This window comes from Maniola hyperantus, chromosome 21 (genome assembly GCF_902806685.2).
Source record: "Maniola hyperantus chromosome 21, iAphHyp1.2, whole genome shotgun sequence".
NCBI lineage: Eukaryota > Metazoa > Arthropoda > Insecta > Lepidoptera > Nymphalidae > Maniola > Maniola hyperantus.
Window position 1 is genome coordinate 8,368,104 of NC_048556.1, and position 20,333 is coordinate 8,388,436.

General features: G+C 36.6%; 1 protein-coding gene across 1 annotated transcript in view; it reads right to left on the reverse strand.

The window, feature by feature from the left end:
* Spec2 (CDC42 small effector protein Spec2) overlaps nucleotides 1-18,024 on the reverse strand; it is a 35,033-nt gene extending 17,009 nt beyond the window's left edge. Inside the window, exon 1 of the mRNA XM_034979941.2 lies at nucleotides 17,832-18,024. The gene's annotated coding sequence lies outside the window, so the exon portion shown is untranslated. The remainder of the gene's footprint in view (nucleotides 1-17,831) is intronic.
* Between the last annotated feature and the right edge of the window lie 2,309 nt (nucleotides 18,025-20,333).

The window sequence follows — 20,333 nt, forward strand, 5'->3', positions numbered from 1 at the left end:
CACCTTCACATTATGGAGAACTCTCAGGCATGCAGGTTTCCTCACGATATTCTCCATCACTGTTAAAGCAAGTAAGTAAGTAGCACCGAAAAGTTAGAGATGCGCATCCGGGATCGTACTCCGTAGTCCAGACTTCTTTTTCTTTCCGGACGGAGTCTTTGTGTTCAATAGGTACACTGGTAGGTAGGTACTTTAACTTCTAAGTCTTGGCAAACTGGTCTTCGTATAGCTAGACTATCTAGATGCGCATAGATACATAACATATTTGTTGATATGCATATAGATTATGGCCGAGACTAAGGCCTTTACAGCATCCCTGTCAGATGGCTATCAGGCGTTTTTCAGAACATCTCTCTTATCTCCCGTGTTATCCAGCCTCTCCATACTGACACGCCGATAAGATAACATCATTCCGGTGAAGTTAGAGGTCACGTTATTGTATTTTTTTTCACGTGTTAGAAACATCTCCTATGGAATATTTTTTTATATTACAACTAGCTTATGCTCGCGACTTCGTCCGCGTGGACTACACAAATTTCAAACCCCTATTTCACCCCCTTAGGGGTTGAATTTTCAAAAATCCTTTCTTAGCGGATGCCTACGCCGTCATCGCTATCCGCATGCCAAATTTCAGCCCGATCCATCCAGTAGTTTGAGCTGTGCGTTGATAGATCAGTCAGTCAGTCAGTCAGTCAGTCACCTTTTCCTTTTATATATTTAGATACATTATTATAAACCTATGGAATTTGAGAAGGAGAATTTGAGAACCTATTGAAATTTTTTCATACTAGACTAGATGACGCTCGCGACTTCGTCCGCGTGGATTTAGGTTTTTAAAAATCCATGAACTCTTTGATTTTCCGATATAAAGCGTCTCCGGGATCCTGTACCAAATTTTGTCAAAATCGGTTAAGAGCTTTACAATTTGTCTGTTTTCCTGTGGAAACATGTAGTTTTCCCGGGGCAAAAAGTAGCCTAGGTTGTACGCGGGATATAAGCTAACTCTGTATTCATCAAAACGTCACTGCACCTTCGCCAACCTTAACCTAACCCCAAGCCTTCCCACGAGCAATCTCAGTCAACCAATAGGTACAATAGCGTATACTTACCTTTAGCGGCATAATAATGAGGTTACATAGTATAAACTAGGTATTGCTAGGGCATCTCTCCTTTCATTTAAAGTCTATTGAACTCTCATTTCTCCAAGTTTAAAGACAGATCACGTTCCACGCCAGCGTCACGGTTCTGGGAAAACCAATAGGTACCTACTCTCTCATTTGGTCACCCTACGACTTCCATAAAGCCAAGGATACCGGCTGCATTTTTTTAAAAATAGAGATAGCGAGCAAACGGTCAGGCGGGTCACCTGATGTCAAGTGATTACCGCCGCCCATGAACATTAGCAACACCAGAGGAACCGCCGATGCGTTGCCGTCCTTTAAGGAATTTGTTGGTCCGCCCCTTGAATAACCACATGTTGTAGTCTAGTGGGAAAATTATTTTCGCGTTAGACAGCCAGGAAATCGTTAAATAGTTGAGTAGGTATACCTACTTTATTTTCTCCGTGTTAAACATACTACATATTAGGTATTTTCCGCAAAGAAACATTGACATTTTCCATCAAGTTTTTACATCTTTCTTAGAAAGAAAATTAATAAAATTGCAACATCCCGCGAGCTCAGCATTCTTTAAAGTAGGCAAGGAAAAGGGAAGGACTTTAATAAGAAGTTGGAATGTAGCCAGCCACTTAGCTTAGCTTTGCTATAATACAAGTGCTTTGTGAGTTGTCTGTCTGTCTCAGACACTGTATATTTGATTTATCATTTATCACTTACATAGTTATTTGAAAGACGAGATAAAGAAACCTTTGTGCTTAAAGTGCCTAAATCAAAATAATTTGCAGACTAAAGTTATCCAGTCTTTGCAATAAAAATAATCATTTATCATTTATTTATTCAATGCATTCCAATATTAATTATATTTAACTCATTAAACATTTATTATAATGGCACCCCGTTGGGGCACAGCAATTTTAGCAGGGAGACGGCGCTGTATTAATCGTCAAAGTAGGTAGTCATTTATTTTACTAGGCTTTTTTCGATTAGGAATGTTTTTTACGAATCAATGAACGCTATATTACTCTCGATTGTTTTAATGTGGTCAGGAATTTAAAATAAAAGTCTATCTATCTTAAAGCATATCTATCTATTGTACCCTTTAAGTAACAATGGTGGTTCAACTTAATAAATACCTACCGAGTACCGACTACACGCCTTGTACGTAGACAATAGTGTCTGCTTGTGCCTTCAGCTATTGTCATTTGTCTCAGACAACTTCAGAACCGCAGAGGATTATTGAGTGCGTGTGTGAATAAAAATGGTTTTTTATTTTTTCTTTGTCTCATTCGAAGTACCGTTCCAGAGTCTAGCTCACGGAACAGAATTTTCTGTTCCGTGGTCTAGCTAGACTACCAAGAACTTTGCGTTCCGGTACGAAGCAGTGTGCTGCAGTGTGGATGCACAATTTAAAGTATGGGACTGTAAATTCCACTGTAGATCCTTTCTTCCACGTGTAATTTTCTGCCTAATTTACAAAATTGTATAGGGTTACCAAATACGACTGATTTGATTTAAGTCAATGTAAGTATGAAAAAGAATTGAGAAAAAAAACCAGAGCTGTTTTCTTTTTTGTAGACTAGATCGCAGGCATTTTTCGTAGGCTTTATTAAAGCAAAGCACCCTTGCTTGGTTACGCAGAAAATCCATACTAATATTATAAATGCGAAAGTGTGTCTGTCTGTCTGTCCGTCTGTCTGTCTGTCTGTCTGTCTCTAGCCTCTAGCCTTTCACGGCCCATCCGTTCAACCGATTTTGACGAAATTTGGTACAGAGATAGCTTGCATTCCGGGGAAGGACATAGGCTACTTTTTATCCCGGAAAATCAAAGAGTTCCCACGGGATCCTTAAAAACCTAAATCCACGCGTACGAAGTCGCGGGCATCAGCTAGTAAGTAATAAGTATGTATAATAGAATAATAGAATGTTTTTTATTCATGTAAACTTTTTACAAGTGCTTATGAATAGTCAGGTAGTTTTAATTTACCACTGGTTCGGAATGCCGTTCCTACCGAGAAGAACCAGCAAGAAACTCGGCGGTTGCTCTTTTTAATTTTAATTTTATGTAACAATACATACCCAATCCATAAACTTATTTTGAGCTTTGTATTAACATTATTAGACATCTATCCTCTGCCGCGTAAATATATTGAATCCATACCAATCTTTATTAAACAGCTAATAAATAGTTAAGTGTCGCTGATCAGTGACCTGACCGGTGAAAGTTTACGGCCGATCCGATCTGTGTGACACAAGGCGAAAGTGACACGGATCAGCTCGGATTTGTGCATAATATTATATAGTAAATATTAGATAATATACTTAGATAACTTCACCGACCCTTTCTGCCGGTATTGCTTATCGGTGGCTATGCTCACAACTCAGTGACTCTGTTGTTCAATGATTGATGACTAATTATAATTATTATTGACGGGTTTAGGATTACTTAGTTGGATAATAGTTCCGCTTGATACTATACCAACATACTTCTTTTGGTTCCTCTATTTTATAAGGATAAGAATACTTAATAGTGTGGCTACTGGCTAGTTCTTCTAATTTATATCCATATACCTAGGACCTAGGTTTATAAAAGGAAAGCCTGAGCTGACTGATCTATCAACGCACAGCTCAAACTACTGGACGAATCGGGCTGCACTTTGGCATGCAATTATGACGTAGGCATCTGTTAAGAAAGGATTTTTGTAAGATAAAACCCTAAGGGGATAAAATAGGGGTTTGAAATTTGTGTTGTTCACGTGGACAAAGTCACGAGCATAAGCTACTCTAAACTTGAAATTGACAGGTCTAGTGTTATTCGTCTCCGCGGGAAGTATGGAAGGGATAGCAATTAGACCTGTAATATTAGTTTAGAGATTATGACTATGTACAACAGAAGCTACTTTTTATCCCGGAAAAACAAAGAGTTTCAATGGGATTTAAAAAAAATTGTTAATCCGCGAAGCCGCGGGCATCACCTAGTACCAAAATAAAAAGATGTTTTTTTATTTTTCGGCATTTTGGTAAAAACAGTGGCAACCCTAACAGTAATCTAAATTCCGTAGCCAAGCACATTACAATTTTCCGTATAAGTGTGCATAATCCGAGTAAATGTCGCAATGCTCCGTACAAATCGTTTGGTTGACACTATACATTGTTTACAAGCATTTTTACAAGACATGCACTTTCGATTAGCACTGACACAGTTTTATTGCACAACAGACGATTAACTTTATTTTTGTGCCGTTCAAATGACAACCTTAATGATTAGTTAGGCTTTTTGTCTTGTTATATTTAAGTACTATTTGACTACTTGGTCAGTAGGTAGGTAGTCAAGGACAAGCTTAACTAAATTTACTTAAATAAGGTTCAAGGAAAATATTTAATTAGATATGTAGCAGAAACCTATTTAGGTTACTTAAAGACTACTTACCTACTTAGGTTATTTAAAGACGATTTTTGATGGTTATTACTTAAGTTTTTTCAAATGTAAATACCAAAAAGTGCACAAGTTACTCAACACAGTCAATCTCTATTGACAGGAGGTGAGTACATTATAATGTCTGCTACTTACGAATGAAACAGAAGTATAAAAGGAACGAGGTAGCTCAGAGTCAGTTTATTAATAGACTTTTTATCTCCCACTTCGTGTGACTTGTGGACTTATTTGATCCAAAACATAGTACAGTTAGAAATATTTTCAAATGTGGACGTTTTAATATACAAACGTATGGAGACTAATAATGACCCATAAGATTTATTTACTGAAATAAAAGTTCCACATGAAAATTCAAACAATTCGATTTTGTTTGGAATTTTAAATGTCTGCATGGTTAGCCGAGGTTAAGGAAAGTTGTAAGTAACCTATTTATCCGTCCAATTTTAATATATATGTGTTCTTTCAAGTCAGAAGTGAATATAGGCATCTTCTAGGTAAGCGCGCTCCATCTTAGGCTGCAACAACAGGTCTACATTGCAGCCAAGTGCTAATCTATAAATTTTAAAAATCTAAGTAATCCCTGAAAGTGTGATATTCTTTTGTTGATTACAAAAAGATACAACTTCAATTGCACTAAAAAATATTTTTACCGAACGGAAGTGAAATGATTTTCATTGTTATGAACGTGCCTTGGTGCAATTTCTAATCAATTTGTCACGCTTCAATATAAATTACGAGCCACGAAATAAAGTAGGTACTTACTTAAATAAAATAACAGCCTTATTACTTATCTCCTACGTGATCACTGTGCTTAAATTAGTAAATAGGTAAGTAGGTACTTACTTGAGCACTACAGTTCAATTTCAATACTTTTTTGACACTTTTACATACGAGACTACATCTATACAACATTTATAAAAACTTGCCCTGGCTAACTGGTATATCAACGCGCATTGGGGGTTGGAAACTTGAAATTTTGACAATAGGTTTCTTTTATAACGTAGGCGCCCACTAAGAAAGGATTTTTGGAAATTCCATCCCTAACGCTGTTGTTCGAAACAGATTCAAAAATTTAAGTGGAGATTAAACTAATAAGAGACTTAAGTCTCTTATTAGTTTAGGGGTAGGAAAGTCCATCATTTTTCAAGTTATCTATTTCTTTTAATTTGGGACTTAGTAGTTAGTAGTTGGGAGTTCGTTTGGGACTTTCGGGCAAAAATTAAGAAGAACCTACGTATTTCAGAAATTTAGAATGATTTTTAGAAATTCCATCCCTTTACTTATAATATAATTTTCAAAAATTCTACTCGAGTGAACTGTAGCGGGTCAGCTAGTAAGTAATATCTTTATGTAGGTACCCATACTATCCAGGGTGTGCCAGGGTGTTGAATTTCAGTGGCTGACTGGGAATGGGAACGGACTATCTGTTACACAATGTGTATTATATTATAAACAGCATCTAAAAACAGCGCCAAATGAGCCACCTGACCTGAAAATATAGGTCGGAGTGTGCAGTATGTACTTACTATAAAATGTGTTAGGAACTGCTGGCAACTGGCACGCGAGTACCGTGGACTACATATTTAGGCATTGCACAACGAATTTACCAGTCAGGTAAGTAGGTAATAATTCTCCTGACAATTTTCGCCAGGAAAATTCGCTATTATTCAGCGGTGTTAGCCTAAGACTATTATAATAATTATAGCGGTGATAGCCTAAGACGCTGGCCTTTCAATCGGGGGTCCAGGGTTCCATCCCGGACACGCACCTTTAACTTTTTGCTGTTATTTGCGTTTTAAACAGTTTAACTTGCTTTAACGTTGAAAGAAAGGTCGTCAGGAAACATGCGTACCTGACAGTTCGCCATAATGTTCTCAAAAGACTACCAACGGCACTTGGCCATAGCGTGGCCAAACTCTACTCATTGTAGGAGAAGACCTGTGTTTAGTAGTGAGCCGGAGATGGGTTGATCATGAAGATGATGAGGTTGAAGTTCTATAGGTTGGATAGAAGCGGGCGTTACCATGCTGAAGTTTATGTCTATATGATAATCAGTTTAATTTGTTATCTATAACTAGTCCGCCAAAATCAATCAAACATTTTTCCTTTGATTTCCTTCGTTCCTAGTTACATGTTCCCTTTATAAGTAGGTATTCCGAAGGTACTCGATCTTTTACGACAGCGCCCGATCGTGTTCGTGAGTCATCAGGTGTTTCACCTTACTATTTATGTTGGGGTGCAGATCCCCTCGCGTTTTAGTTATTTTTTTCCATCGTGCATTCTATATATAAGGTCGTTAAACGGAATTTTCAAGGATGGTCGAATCTAAATTGCGAAAATAGTGGCAAATAGTAGATATTACGAAAAGAAAGAAGTATTTAATATAAACATTTTTTGTTTAAAAAAAAATTTTTTTAAACAAAAACCAAAATATTTAAAAAATTGCCTGATATAGAATCGACTGTTAGGCGGTACAAAGTTCGCCGGGGCAGCTAGTTAGATATAAAATAGACATCCAATGAGTAATTCAGTCCAATTTCAAGAAAAGAGATGAACTAATCCAACTTGGCAGCGTTCGGGAAGCTCCGAAACATCCTCTCAACCAAAATTCTAATGTCTGAAGACGAAAGTCTACGATCAATACGTACTTATTACCAGAGATAACGCATAATGGCACTGAAACATGGTTGCTAAATATAAGCCTTATAAGACGGAAGAATGGTTGAAATGTAAGTAGCATGTAAATATCAAGTATTTAAATTCGTGCGAAGGCTGACGTCACATGCAGGTTTGGGATTCAATCAACTTGAACTTTGATGCGGGTGATTTTTGTGGTTTTTATTCAGTAAGACCCTGGCCTTGGTAAATGCAGGAAACGAAACTACCATTGTTAAAGGTTAACTTATTATTATTAATTATGCCATTTGCATTTGCAACATTTGCCAGGCAGGCCACGTCCACAGCAGAACTGATGGCCGCTGGGGCAGACGTGTTCTGGAGTGGAGACCGCGTATCGGCAAGCGCAGTGTAGGGTAGCGGGAAGTGGGTGGATGAGGAAGGCAGAGGATCGTGTGTGGTGGTGCACTCTTTGGAAGGCCTATGTCCAGGTTATAGTTAAAGACTTGAGAGTGACAAAGGAGGACAATAATCCCCGGAAAACAAAGAATTTTCACGAGATTTTTAAAAACCTAAATCACGCAAAAGAAAGTCGCGTGGATTGTCTAGTTGCTTATAATACATATCGCAGTAAAGTAAGTGTCTAAGCTATAGCTATACGGTTGAAATTAAATTAATCGGCTAGATAGTAGTTAGTTAGTAGCCAACCTACTTTGAAGGCCGTTTCTTATTGGCAGATATTCTAGTTAACCCGGATACACACTGATGTTACACAAAAGTAATGGAGAATTTATGGTTATTGCGAACTTAAAATCTTTTTTGCAATCCATAGAAAAACAGGTAGTTCAAATGTTTCCTCATAATCGGTATATTTAAATAATAAGTGTTTGCAATAAACAATATACTTACACAGCTTTTCAAAGTTGCTAAAGACTTCATCAAGAAGTCTTTCTTGCTTCATCTGTTTTCGTGAATATCTTGAAGCTGTTTACCGCCGGAAAAGTCAAATTAAAATGGATCTACATTGAGGTTCAATTTACATTTTAGGCTATTTTTTAATCCAAACTGGCTGTGCATAAATATAAAAAAATACTTTCATGGTCTACTATTAATTTTTAAATTTTCAACATGGCGGAATCAAAGCTGGAACCTTTGATATTTTATGATGTAGCTACAGTGTAGCTACAACTACTTATAAATAAGCCGTTTCGCCATATCAATAAATCAAAGTTTATGCTTTCCGTAACCCGTCCCTTATAATCCGTTCAAGGAAGAGATAAAGATGGCCGCCTGACGCCTGTATCGGTATAGATTTACTCTCTAGTAGCCGTCTTGGCTCTTGACGAGTTTATCGGTGACACAAACTCGTAACAGAAATGCTGAACATGCAAGCTGCCTTTTGCGTAGCTTAGTAGGCGTTCAAATCATGCCTTATCAAAGTAGGTACATATTTTTAAGTAAGGAATTATTTTCATTCAGTTTTGCAATTAGAGTGTTATTACCTGTTATTACTTATTGTGGTAGTTATGTTAAAATAAATATACATCTACTTTAAAAACAAAATATATTTACATTTATTATTCTTCGGTCCGGCCTTATTAAAACGCTTACGCAAGTAGGTCAGTTAAAGACATAGTACAAGAAATAAAGTTTATCTAAAATATAGCGTAAGTAGGATCTAGTTAACGAGAAAAAACAGGACGGGTTCCGTACCATCGAATAAATATAATTATTATTATTTTAAATTGCATGACGGCCATTTTAAATTTATATTTTTGCTATAGCGGCAATAGGAGTACACTGTACACACTATGTAACAACTCTCTTTCATGAAAAACAGCCCGCTGACAAACAGAGATAATTAATAATTCAATGCCCCGGATAGAGGGTAGATACCTAGGTAGGTAATAGATATATATTTTGTAACGACCATATGACTCAGGTCGAGATAAATGGTGATTGTAATCATAAAGCATCTGCATAATATTATAACATAATATCATAATAATATTATGACGTATCCTACTTAATTAGTTTAATTTTCATAAACCTATTTCCATAACTTAAGTTATTATTTAACTTAAATCGCTAAAACAAGTCGTCGTAACTCTGAGTTACGTAACTTCTACGAAGATGCTACGATTTTAGTTTCTATTAATATAATAATTATCTAATTATTATTAATGTTAAATGTTTTCCGAATATCGATTAATATTTTTCAGTTACGAATACATAATTAATCGTGGACTTAGTTCGTAGGTTTGTAAGTAATTTTGTATGTTGTAAGTAAAATAACCTGCAATAATACCTACTTAATTTAAGATAGGTAGGTAGGTAAGTACTTATTTCTTATGTTCTTTGGACTATATTTTGTGGTCTTTAAATATTATTTATGCTGTGATTGTGGGAAGTATTTATTCATAACTTTTAAATAAAAGGAAAAACTTTTGTGTCGGAAAACCGAACCTAGAACGTCTCGCTAGTCTAGCATAGCAATAATAATAATAATATCTCGTTGACTGGGGTACCTACGTAATAATATCTGTTTTTGGGGGCATAACTGAGGCATAACGCGTCTTGAACTTTTCCGCGATTTTTAATCTTTATAATTTAAGTTTGACTACTATAATTTAATATATAATCTTCGTTTGTATGAGGTGCGCTCGAAGGAGTCTCCTCTTAATAGGTAGGTACCATTTATTTATTAGACGTGTTTTCAAGTTCTTTTTTCACGTAAACAATGTTCCTATTGTTTTGACAGTAATTAACGTACCTTTCAAACGTGTGTCCCACGCCCACGACCTACGGGCCACGAAAGTAAAGTAAGCCTTGTGTTAAAAGAATTACTTTATTGTTCCATGCGATATTGTGATTAGACTGTGGGAGGCAGCGGGTAAGTGGTAGATACAATGAACTGTTAGGCGTAAAAATGTTAATAAATTGCACTTTTCGACTAGCATTAAATCTATTTTCTTTTGCATTCTTTTAACTTTTATACCTACGACTAGCTTAGGTATGCCCGCGACTTCTTCCGCGTGGTCTACACAAATTTCAAATCCCTATATTAACTCCTTAGGGGTCAAATTTTCAAAAATCCTTTTTTAGCGGATGTCTACGTTATAATAGCTATCTGCATGCCAAATTTCAGCCCGATCCGTGTAATAGTTTGAGCTGTGCGTTGATAGATCAGTCTACATTCGTAGTTAAGTACCTAGTCGACTATTTTTAGCTGGAACATGGCAGATAAAATATTCCTCATGTCAGACTATGTAAAATACTACACCAGTAAGCTTGCAAAATTCCGCTAACACCCAGTTGCTCGCATTCTCGGCGTTAAAATAGAACCTCGGCAGATACGAGGGCTTGTGTTTACACATTGAGGAATAGCCCTACCACAGAGTAAGAATATGACCTATACTGTATACTATATTACTAATTATATATAATATTATAAAGAGGTAAAGTTTGTAAGTTTGTAAGTTAGAGAGTACTCTCTGGAACAAGAACAACTGAACCGATTTTGAAAATTCCCAGTAGAAAGCTACATTATTCCTGAGTGTTATAGACTACGAAGCCGTCTAAAAAGAACAATCGTGCGGGACGAAGGAGTGACCTAAAGTGGCCTACGTAGGTAAGTACTAGGTAGGGCCCATCATATCCATATTAAATATTAAGTAATCACATGGTAATGCATCTAAAACCTCGTCTCGCTATATAAGTCCGTCTCCGTTTACGTCTAGCAGATAAGGAAGTAAGGCCAGTCATGATTAAGAGCTCACAACTTAGGGCAGTCACACATGCGCAGATTTGCGGTAGAAGGTCTAGGCATAGGCCAGCCTGGGGTAACGAACTAGCGGTGTAGAACACACTGGTCCTTTTGATAGGTAAAAGATTTTTATGCAGACAGAGTTCTAATTCGTTCTAAATTTTTGTTAAAATGAGCAAGAGACCAGCCTTCTTAGGTCGCCCTAAAAAGTAATCTAAGTACATTGCTACAATAGAGATTTTTGTGATGGACTGAATTTAGGGCATTTTGCTGCAACTATCCAGTCTCTTCTCTTCTCTCACTATTGGTTTAAAGCTTGTAGTGTAAGGAGTTTAGCCAATGAGAGGTGATCGAGATAATTACACTATCTACTTACCTCTTAAAAGATCTTAAGCCTAAGATGGTAAAATTAGCACCGTAGCAATTCTACTCCAATCATTTATACGCTCAAGGCGCATTCAAAAGCTAGCCTAAAACAATCTTTAACATCCTTAGTTTCATTTTACTACCTACAATTTTAAATAACATACCGAAAGGGCCCAGGTTGACTTCAGCTGAGAACTACGTTAGGCTGCCGGGCGGTAGACCTTTGTCGCCGTAAACCGGCACGTGTGAAGCCTTCTTTAGCGTGCAATACTATCCGGTAGAGAACAATCACTGTGACGTGCGCTATCTTGTTGACTCTAATGAGTGACTCAAGCATAGCACTCAAGTGTGATATGAGTGTGATGCTTCGTCTGCGGTGACGGAGGGGAAGGGGACTGACTAAATAAGACACTTATCACGACTCAACAAGGGGACAGAAAATAGCACAGGTCTATTCTTACAGATAAGTATTACTATGAAGACATCGATTTAAATGTCCAAAAGTCTAGAAGAAGCAGTGATAGTTTACTTAGTCCTAAATGTATGCCGATGCTTGTCCTAAATGTAGGTATGTGTGCTTGCAAGATGGGAAGTAGGTAGTCTAAGATTAGACCACCTGATCCAAAGGTTGTGACATAGAAAATAGGGCTATGTAGCAATGTCTTTGAAGATTAATAAGCTATATTTTAACATTTATTAGGAATCGCGTCTAAGAATAGTCGCGTTATAGTTTTGTACCATAATATGTAGGTATATTTGAAGATAGCTCAAGATGTCTATCCGAAAGAAAAAGCATATCTGAAAACAATTTGCTAAGTTTATTACCTATCTATACATTGATCAACAATCGGTTATCGAGATCTACCAACTATTTGTATGCAATTTTAATTCACTGTACTGTAATGCCGAAACGTAATACTAATGCAGGAGGAATTTCTTGCGAGATCAAGACGAAAATAGCGGGCCCGGCCCGGTTGTCATGGCAACCGCCTCCCGCTTGCAAGATGCTGTGCAACTCTCAAGATGACTCCGACTTTCACATAATGAGCACAGGTGTGACCACAAGGAAATTAATACACATATACGGATAAAATGTATATAGAAAAGTCTTATTATGGTTAGAATTTTGTCATTTTATACCTATAGGTATAACCCAATGACTTATATGTATCCGAGAATAATGATTCTCGGATGAATGATGGTACCACACGCATGGAAGGGCCATGACCACACAGACGGAGTAGTGCTAAATTGCTTGTCACTTAACTGCACGTCTTCGTCAGATAGGTGGTAACTAGCCGCAACCGAAGCCAGATAAAATGTTGCATGACTTCTTTTATGGCCGAAATTAGTAATCAACTTAGGTATAAGTATCTGAATTGTTGATAAGTTACTAAGCAAAGTTGTTACCTTACCTATCTCTCTGGTTTTTTTGGACAAATAACAATGTGGCTTAACTTAATAGTATAGACAGATTATAGATAGATTGATTAATTATTTATTACTTACTAAGCATTAATTTTGGTACTTTTAACTATGATATGCGTAGCACTACATACCAAATACACTTACTTATCTGTCAATATACAAGATAGCTAGCGGAGACTACAATAGCATCTATCGATTTTCTGTCATTTCCTTATTGCTTGTAATTTATTGAGGGTGTTAGGTCCTACTTATTCGTATCGCATTGTTATTAAGTATATAATGCGTTAGGTAATAGTCCGCACAAAATGACTCCTCACGCGCCATTCTAACTCGGTCAACTGTCCTGTCAAAAGTAGGAACGGTTCACCTTTAAAATAAGGACTAAAACTCGTACTTTTGACTTGAAATTTGACACAAAAAGGTAAAATAGGTAGGTTATACCTACTATGGGCATTTATTAAGTCATATCATAATAAATAATAATCTTTCGAGTTAATATTACTCTGCAAAGATTGGTTTATCTCACTATGTTGACAATTCCGACCGTTAGCTTCAAAGTTGCACCAACTTAGTTTTGCAGTTAACTTTACTAGGCCTTTGTCTTATCAATATAACAATATGAATCAAATTCGAGTAGCAAGTACCTTTACGATCGCATATGAAGCGTGTTATTTATAACAATAGTTCTACGCGCGTCACTAGATAAATAATATGGTTTAATGTCTATTGTTGCGAATAGAATGGGTTTCATCGTTGCGGTTGTAGTATTGTTGTAAAAGTGAAGTAAGTGAAGGTAAAGAAATTGGATGAATTAATGTGGACACGACCTTATTTTGAAAGGACGTTTCTCTTTTGTTGGATGTAGTTACAGCTGTTATTTTAATACGTTGCATCAAGGCGAGGTTGCGCAAGTCTTTTTTACTTTTCTTTAATTTCATAGTATGTATGGTACCTAATATTAAATGTCTTAGAATTCTTAGATCTATAAGGGCTTATTCCACCTTCCTAAATCCTACGTCCTAAATGGTATAGTTACCGTCAAACTAGCCAACTTTGCCATTCAATTATACTTTGCCTAAAAAGCAATTTATAAGCAAATTCGCTATGTAATTTTTTTGTTGATAAATTAATATTTAAACCAAAATTTGTTCGATTTTGATGGTGGGCAAAGTAATCCCGACTTTCAGCCAACATTTCCCACATCGATTTTTCATCCAAATATAACTAATCCAAATCCAAAAATAGCCTATGCCACTCAGGAATAATGTAGGTATCTTTCTACTGGTGAAAAAATTTTTAAAATCAGTTCATTAGTTCTGGAGATTACCCCCTACAAACAAACTTACAAACTTTAATATACTTACTTAAACGAGTACTTTTAGATACGGTTAAATAGAGCCTATATTAAACAAAAATACTATATTATGCGATTACCTACCTACCTATTAACTAGGTACTTAATACTTAAAAACAAAACAAAAAATACAAATTCGCAATGGACACAAATACATTTCCTTTTGTTTAGCGAAGAACATGATTCATTTGTTGGAAATAGACATACGTGTATGGCTGAGTAACATCGGTCGACGACCTTCGAGGATGCTCGTGACAGACGGACATAAATTTAGACAGTTTTTCAGCAAAACACCAGCGGTTGGCTCACGCAAGATTTTATTCCGTAAACTGGATTCATTTGCGATCATCTATATTCCGTTCTTGTGGCAATGTAGACGAGATTGCATACGTAGATTGCTTGTGGATTGCACAGTGGATTGAAACAAAATATTAAGTGTGTTTTCTCCACTCTCGACCCGCCTCGAGTTCGCTAGGATGAAATTTCTGGCTCTACTAACTACTAACTAAAATTTCAAATTTCAAATTGGAATCAACTGCCTTAGGTGGTGTTCTCATTAGACTAAAACTTGGGGTTATTTAATGGGCGGACCAACAAATTCCTGAAAGGCCGGCAACGCATTGGCGGTTCCTCTGGTACTGCTAATGTTCATGGGCAGCGGTAATCACTTAGTATCAGGCAGTGGCGTGCATTTCATAGAGGCATAAAAGTACTGCTTACCCTAGTTGAAATGACCAGTGCCCATTTTTCTTTATGACCTGCCATTCAGTAGGTCTATATAAGGTGTATCTAAGGCCTATCTTACTAATGCTTACCCAGGCTTCGAACTCTGTACACGCCACTGGTATCAGGTTACCTGCCTGCTCGTTTGCTCACTATTCTAATTAAAAAAAAACTGGAATGTATGTTGATCAGTCGGTCAGTCAGTTTCTCCTTTTAAATCTGTATAACAATAATATAATAGGTACAGATATCTTTTATCTCTTTAAGAAAACTGGTGTTGCACCAGAGTTTGTCCATTTCTTAAGATTTTTCTACTTTTCTTGAAATACTGAACGACGATTTTAGACAAAAGCCACGTAGTTCTTAGGCTAAGTACTTAACTTACCAACTTTTTCTCAATAATTTTATTTATAAAATAAGATTTTGAATATTTGCGACAGAGCCAAATACGTACTTAAACGTTTCATTAAACTTAAGAGCATCTGTTGTTTTGGAATGGAATAGAAGTGGTTTTGGAATTTGATTCATAGCAAACGTAATACCAGATAGATATCTAGATTCTAGGTACCTAAGAGACTAAATTACGTACCTACCTACCAAATTTAGAGTAGGTAATTTAAAAAATTCTACAACAAAATTAGGCATCACAACCTTGACTTTTTGTTCTTTAAGATATCTTACCTACTTAAAATATCTACAAGCATTTTGAATGTTAGTAGTTACTACTTTACTAATACATTCAAAAAACAAATTCAAAAATGTCCGTCTCAACTTCTTCGTATATTGTCAAAACAAATTAGTAAGTAATTCTCAATCAATGTCAAGTTGTATTGTACCGTTTTCCCTCTAGATTGCGTTCTACTAGTTAGTAGTTTGTCATTATTAGTCATCTCAGTATGTACCGTATACTGTACTATTCTTTTGACTAAACCAGTTACATACGACTTGGAGAACGTCACAAGTAAAGGAACAATAATAAAATTAAAGAAGTGAACTGAATTATCTTTCTTTCCGGTTTCGTTGCTAAACATCGTGGTCCCAGCTTCATCCTACTTTCAAACGGATTAATTTTATTATTGTTTCCATAGGCTTCCATTGGTGACCATTTTCACGATGCGAGGGCATCATCTAGTAATAAATAAAGAAGTGCAATAGTGTTCTCATTACCCCTTAATAGTTACTTGATGTTTATTTGTTAATTTTGGCAAATACTTAGTTGATATTGTAGATATCAGGTAGGAAAAAAAAGAACTAGCGAACCCACAATTAATTTGATTTTGATTTGAAATTGAAGTGAAATGAAGTGAATAAGGTATGACGTTGAATCAAAATTCATGTTTACAAAAATGCAGATTTTGTAGTTTTACGATTCACAATATAGGCTTACATCATCATGTTCATGCCATTTCGATCTGACTTGCGCACTGCAATTGCTCAAAAGCATTTGATCTTCATGTTCTTCGCTGCTTGGGCGTATTGAGACTTTTTCTATACACGTTGCCTAATTAGGTTTTCCTACCTTTTAGGATTTCGTGCTATTGAAGAGTACAAATTCACCTTTTTCACATTACCTAACTATTTTATTGAACTACTATACTTTGGACGCAATATCTAAACAGGGTCATTTGTCTACATCTTCTCTATATATAAAAATGAATCGCTAAATGTGTTACTGATCGCAAATTTCGAGTACAGCTAACCGATTTCGCTAATTATTTTTTTATAATATTCCTTGAAGTAGGTACGAGATGGTTCTTACGGAGAGAAAAATTTAAAAATTGTAAGTATTAAAAAAAAATAAAAAATAAAAAATCGACTGTTAGGCGGTACGAAGTTCGCCGGGTCAGCTAGTTGATAATAAATAATTTATGTCACTAGGAGGAATCTTTATATATCTTCTTTGTGACAGTGACAGTATTAACAAGTTCTATGCTTATAGAACGTTGGGGAGTGTTATTGGGGACTGTTAGATATTATTGAACATTGGGGAATGTTACGCGATACAGGTACCACGATTCTGGTATCACAGGATTTGAAAAACATCCGGATACATTGCGCTACTGTCAATAGGTACTAAGGTACCTACCATACCATCAATATTTCTTCGACACAGGATCGCGAAATGGCGTATCGCGTAATAATATTGATATTGTAATAGGTCCCATTAAAGCAAACAAAAGTTTCAAGCACTATTACACTGAGGGTACCACAGAATAGGTAGGTACATAATATGGTAGGACTATGAATACCTATCGTTGACAAATCCTGTCTGCTTATCAAACACTTTGGTTACAACACCATTGAAGAAAACAAAAATTTGAAGCGACCTAACTATAGGAAATTCAAGTACGACGTTCTAGTTATCCCCCTCGATCTTCACGCATCGACTACTAATGATATTGCCAAAATGTAAACTTAAAGTGCAAGAGTTATTAGTTAGCTATATCTATATGTGATTGTAAATCACCGATTAAGTCTATAAGCGATGCTGCTAGATTACAATATTGAGAACGTGATGATGGTAGGTTTGGGTAGCAGATAAAAATAACGTTAAAGCCACCTAATTAATTTGTCAGTGAACATATTCTACTCGTATCACTTGAGAGTGAGACTCAGCGCGGTGTGCCGTTGAAGTTTGTAAGTGATATCTAAACAAACAGGCCACTTATATTAATATTTAATAAACGCAGCCAACCACAGATTAGTCATGGCAGTTTCCAATCAACTTTACTATACCTAGTTAAGTATTATCTCTTATAAATGATACAAGCAAACAGAATATACATACCATAAATTGAATATTCATGAAAATAGATAATGTGCCACACAACACTATATAAGATAATCCAGAAGGGGGCAGTAGTCAGACAAGTTCAAAATAAGACATCAGTAACGGAATCGCGGACGCAACATGTTTTCTATACAATTGGATCTAATTAATTGAGTAACATTCTGTATGTTTGGTTTTTGAAGAAGAACTTTCCAAAACTTCCAATATAAAAGTCAACAGTCTTAGTTTTTACTCACTTTGTGGAAGAAATCCGCGATGCTTGCGTCGACACAGAAACAATGTATACAGTTAGGAGGACACACAGATAACACCGTGGCTTTAAGTGAACTGGTAATTAATTGAACTCTTTGATAGTGGTTTGAAGTTTAAACTGCAGCAAAAAACGCGTACACTCTACACGCGGATCTGTATTTGACTGATGACGTGAATCGAGCATGGAAGTTGGAAGTTGGAACTGCCGCGCCGGTCGACTTGTCCATCAAGCGCCTTAAAGGTCTTAAGAATGCCACATCCTGCTCAGATTATTCACCTTTAAATCTTCATGTAATAAGGGATCAATTCGTTTGTATAGTGACTATTTTGTATTGCTTTGGTTTCGCTCCACATACAAATTGTGTATGCCATGCCACGGCCGTTTACACATTTCTTTTAAGTGGAGAGAAAAGGCGAAAGGATATCGCGACTTTAATGTTTGTCTGTAACATGTTATTGTGATTTCTTTGAGTCAAAGGTGCTGCAAATTTTCATTGGTGGCGGTAATCATTTAACATCAGGGTGACCGGTGACCCGCCTGCCTATCTCTATAAAAAAAGCTGTGAAGTGGACTTGTGCTTATTACATAAAAATTTAAGATAAAAACTTATTAAAGGCTCTGGACTCTGGAGAGTCTAATTTTTTTATATTTTCTTCGGAATAGTATTAGAAATCACGTCATACGTTGCCATACACAGTGTCGTGGCAACCCCCTGCCAGAAACCCTTAAAATTTAAAGTTTAATGGTGTCTGGCAGGGGGTTGCCACGATACTAAGTGTATGGCAATGCATGACGTGATTTCTAATACTTTTTCGAAGGAAATATGAAAAAATAGACTTTATACTTTGACGTAAGATTTTTACACCTTTGTTACCTGTTATCTCTCAAAGCCACCATGATCCAAACTTCATAGTCGCCGGTCGTTCCTCCCTGTGTTGGGGACAATAGGCAGAGAAACTTTCAACTTTTATAAAATAACGAAGGCCTGGCATGCGCTGGCTGTTAGTCCATAAGCTCGGATTGTGTTGGTCCCCATCGTCTTCCCGCGAATACTTGTTCAATGGTAACTCGACGAGTTTGTCACCACCTCACAGCGATCAAGAAATTACGCGTAACCTGTACAGTGTACACGCGTTAAATATGACGTTCTATCGATGTACGTCGCTGTTATCGCGCTGTATATTCAGGCCCTAATCCGAAAGGGTATTTATCCTTACTAGGCATCCCTGACGAGATTGAGGCGTGCACACATGGGGCGCTGGGACGCATGGTTTCTACACGAATTTTCTACACGAATGCGTCCTGGCGCTGCCTGTAAAGTGTTCGCTCGCCTGGAATATCATACTACTGTCTCAACGCATGTGGCTACAACATGGACAGACATCTTATATCTCCTATATATTATACTAGCTTATGCCCGCAACTTCGTCGGCGTGGATTATAAGTTTCAAACCCCTATTTTTCCCCTTTTTCGAATAGCTGTTTGCATGCCAAATTTCTGTTCGATCCATCCAGTAGTTTGAGCTTTGCGTTGATAGATCAGTCAGTCAGTCACTTTATAGTCTATAGAAGAAAAGTGAAATACCACTAACTCACTCAATCACGAAATCATGAAATCTTAGAAACCTAAGATTTCAATCATGATATCTTAGGTTTCTTCTAGGGCGTAGGTAGGTTGTAAAATCTACCTACGCTAATCCTTCTTAGCCAATGCTAAGAAAGGATTTTACAAAATTCCAATCCTAGAATGGTAAAATGGGGTATGGAAGTTGGTATGAATGTCACACGGTCTTAGATATGAAAGCTGTCCAACCATAGTGGTATTCTTAGGATTCCGTACCACTTAATAAAAAAAAAAAGATTCCGACGAATTGAGAACCTCCTCCTTTTTTTGAAGTCGGTTAAAAAGGATCTCATATGGTAGACTAAGTGAGAAGGTAAGTAAGGCCTTATACAGCGGAAAAATTTCGTAATCTCTTGGGATAAGTATTAGAAATACGCGGACAAAGTAGCGGGCAACTGTTAATTTAAAAAAAATTGCATAACGCCTGTACCTTGAAACTTAAAAATTGAAATAAACTAGAACTATAAACATTGCTAATTGAATGCTCACAGGCTCACAGGCCGTATAAAACATTTGAAAACAAAATCTGACAAATCACAAAAGCACAAACTATGGTCACCCAAGTCTATATGGGAGGTCCTTCAAGTATACGCGGTGCATTAATTAGATTATCCAGTTTATTAAAATTAATGCAGGAGCTTAGTTTGGTTTTCACAGTGTCTTAAATCATTGCTATTTACATAATCTTTTTATTTTATTATTTTTAGGGTTCCGTACCTCAAAAGGAAAAAAGGAACCCTTAGAGTGAATGAAGAACAAACCAATAAAGGTAGTGATTTCTTCTTTTATATACTTAGGTACGTTTTTTGTTCGTAAGTCCATAATACTTATAAAGACGTAATGAGACGAAAAGAACGTGCA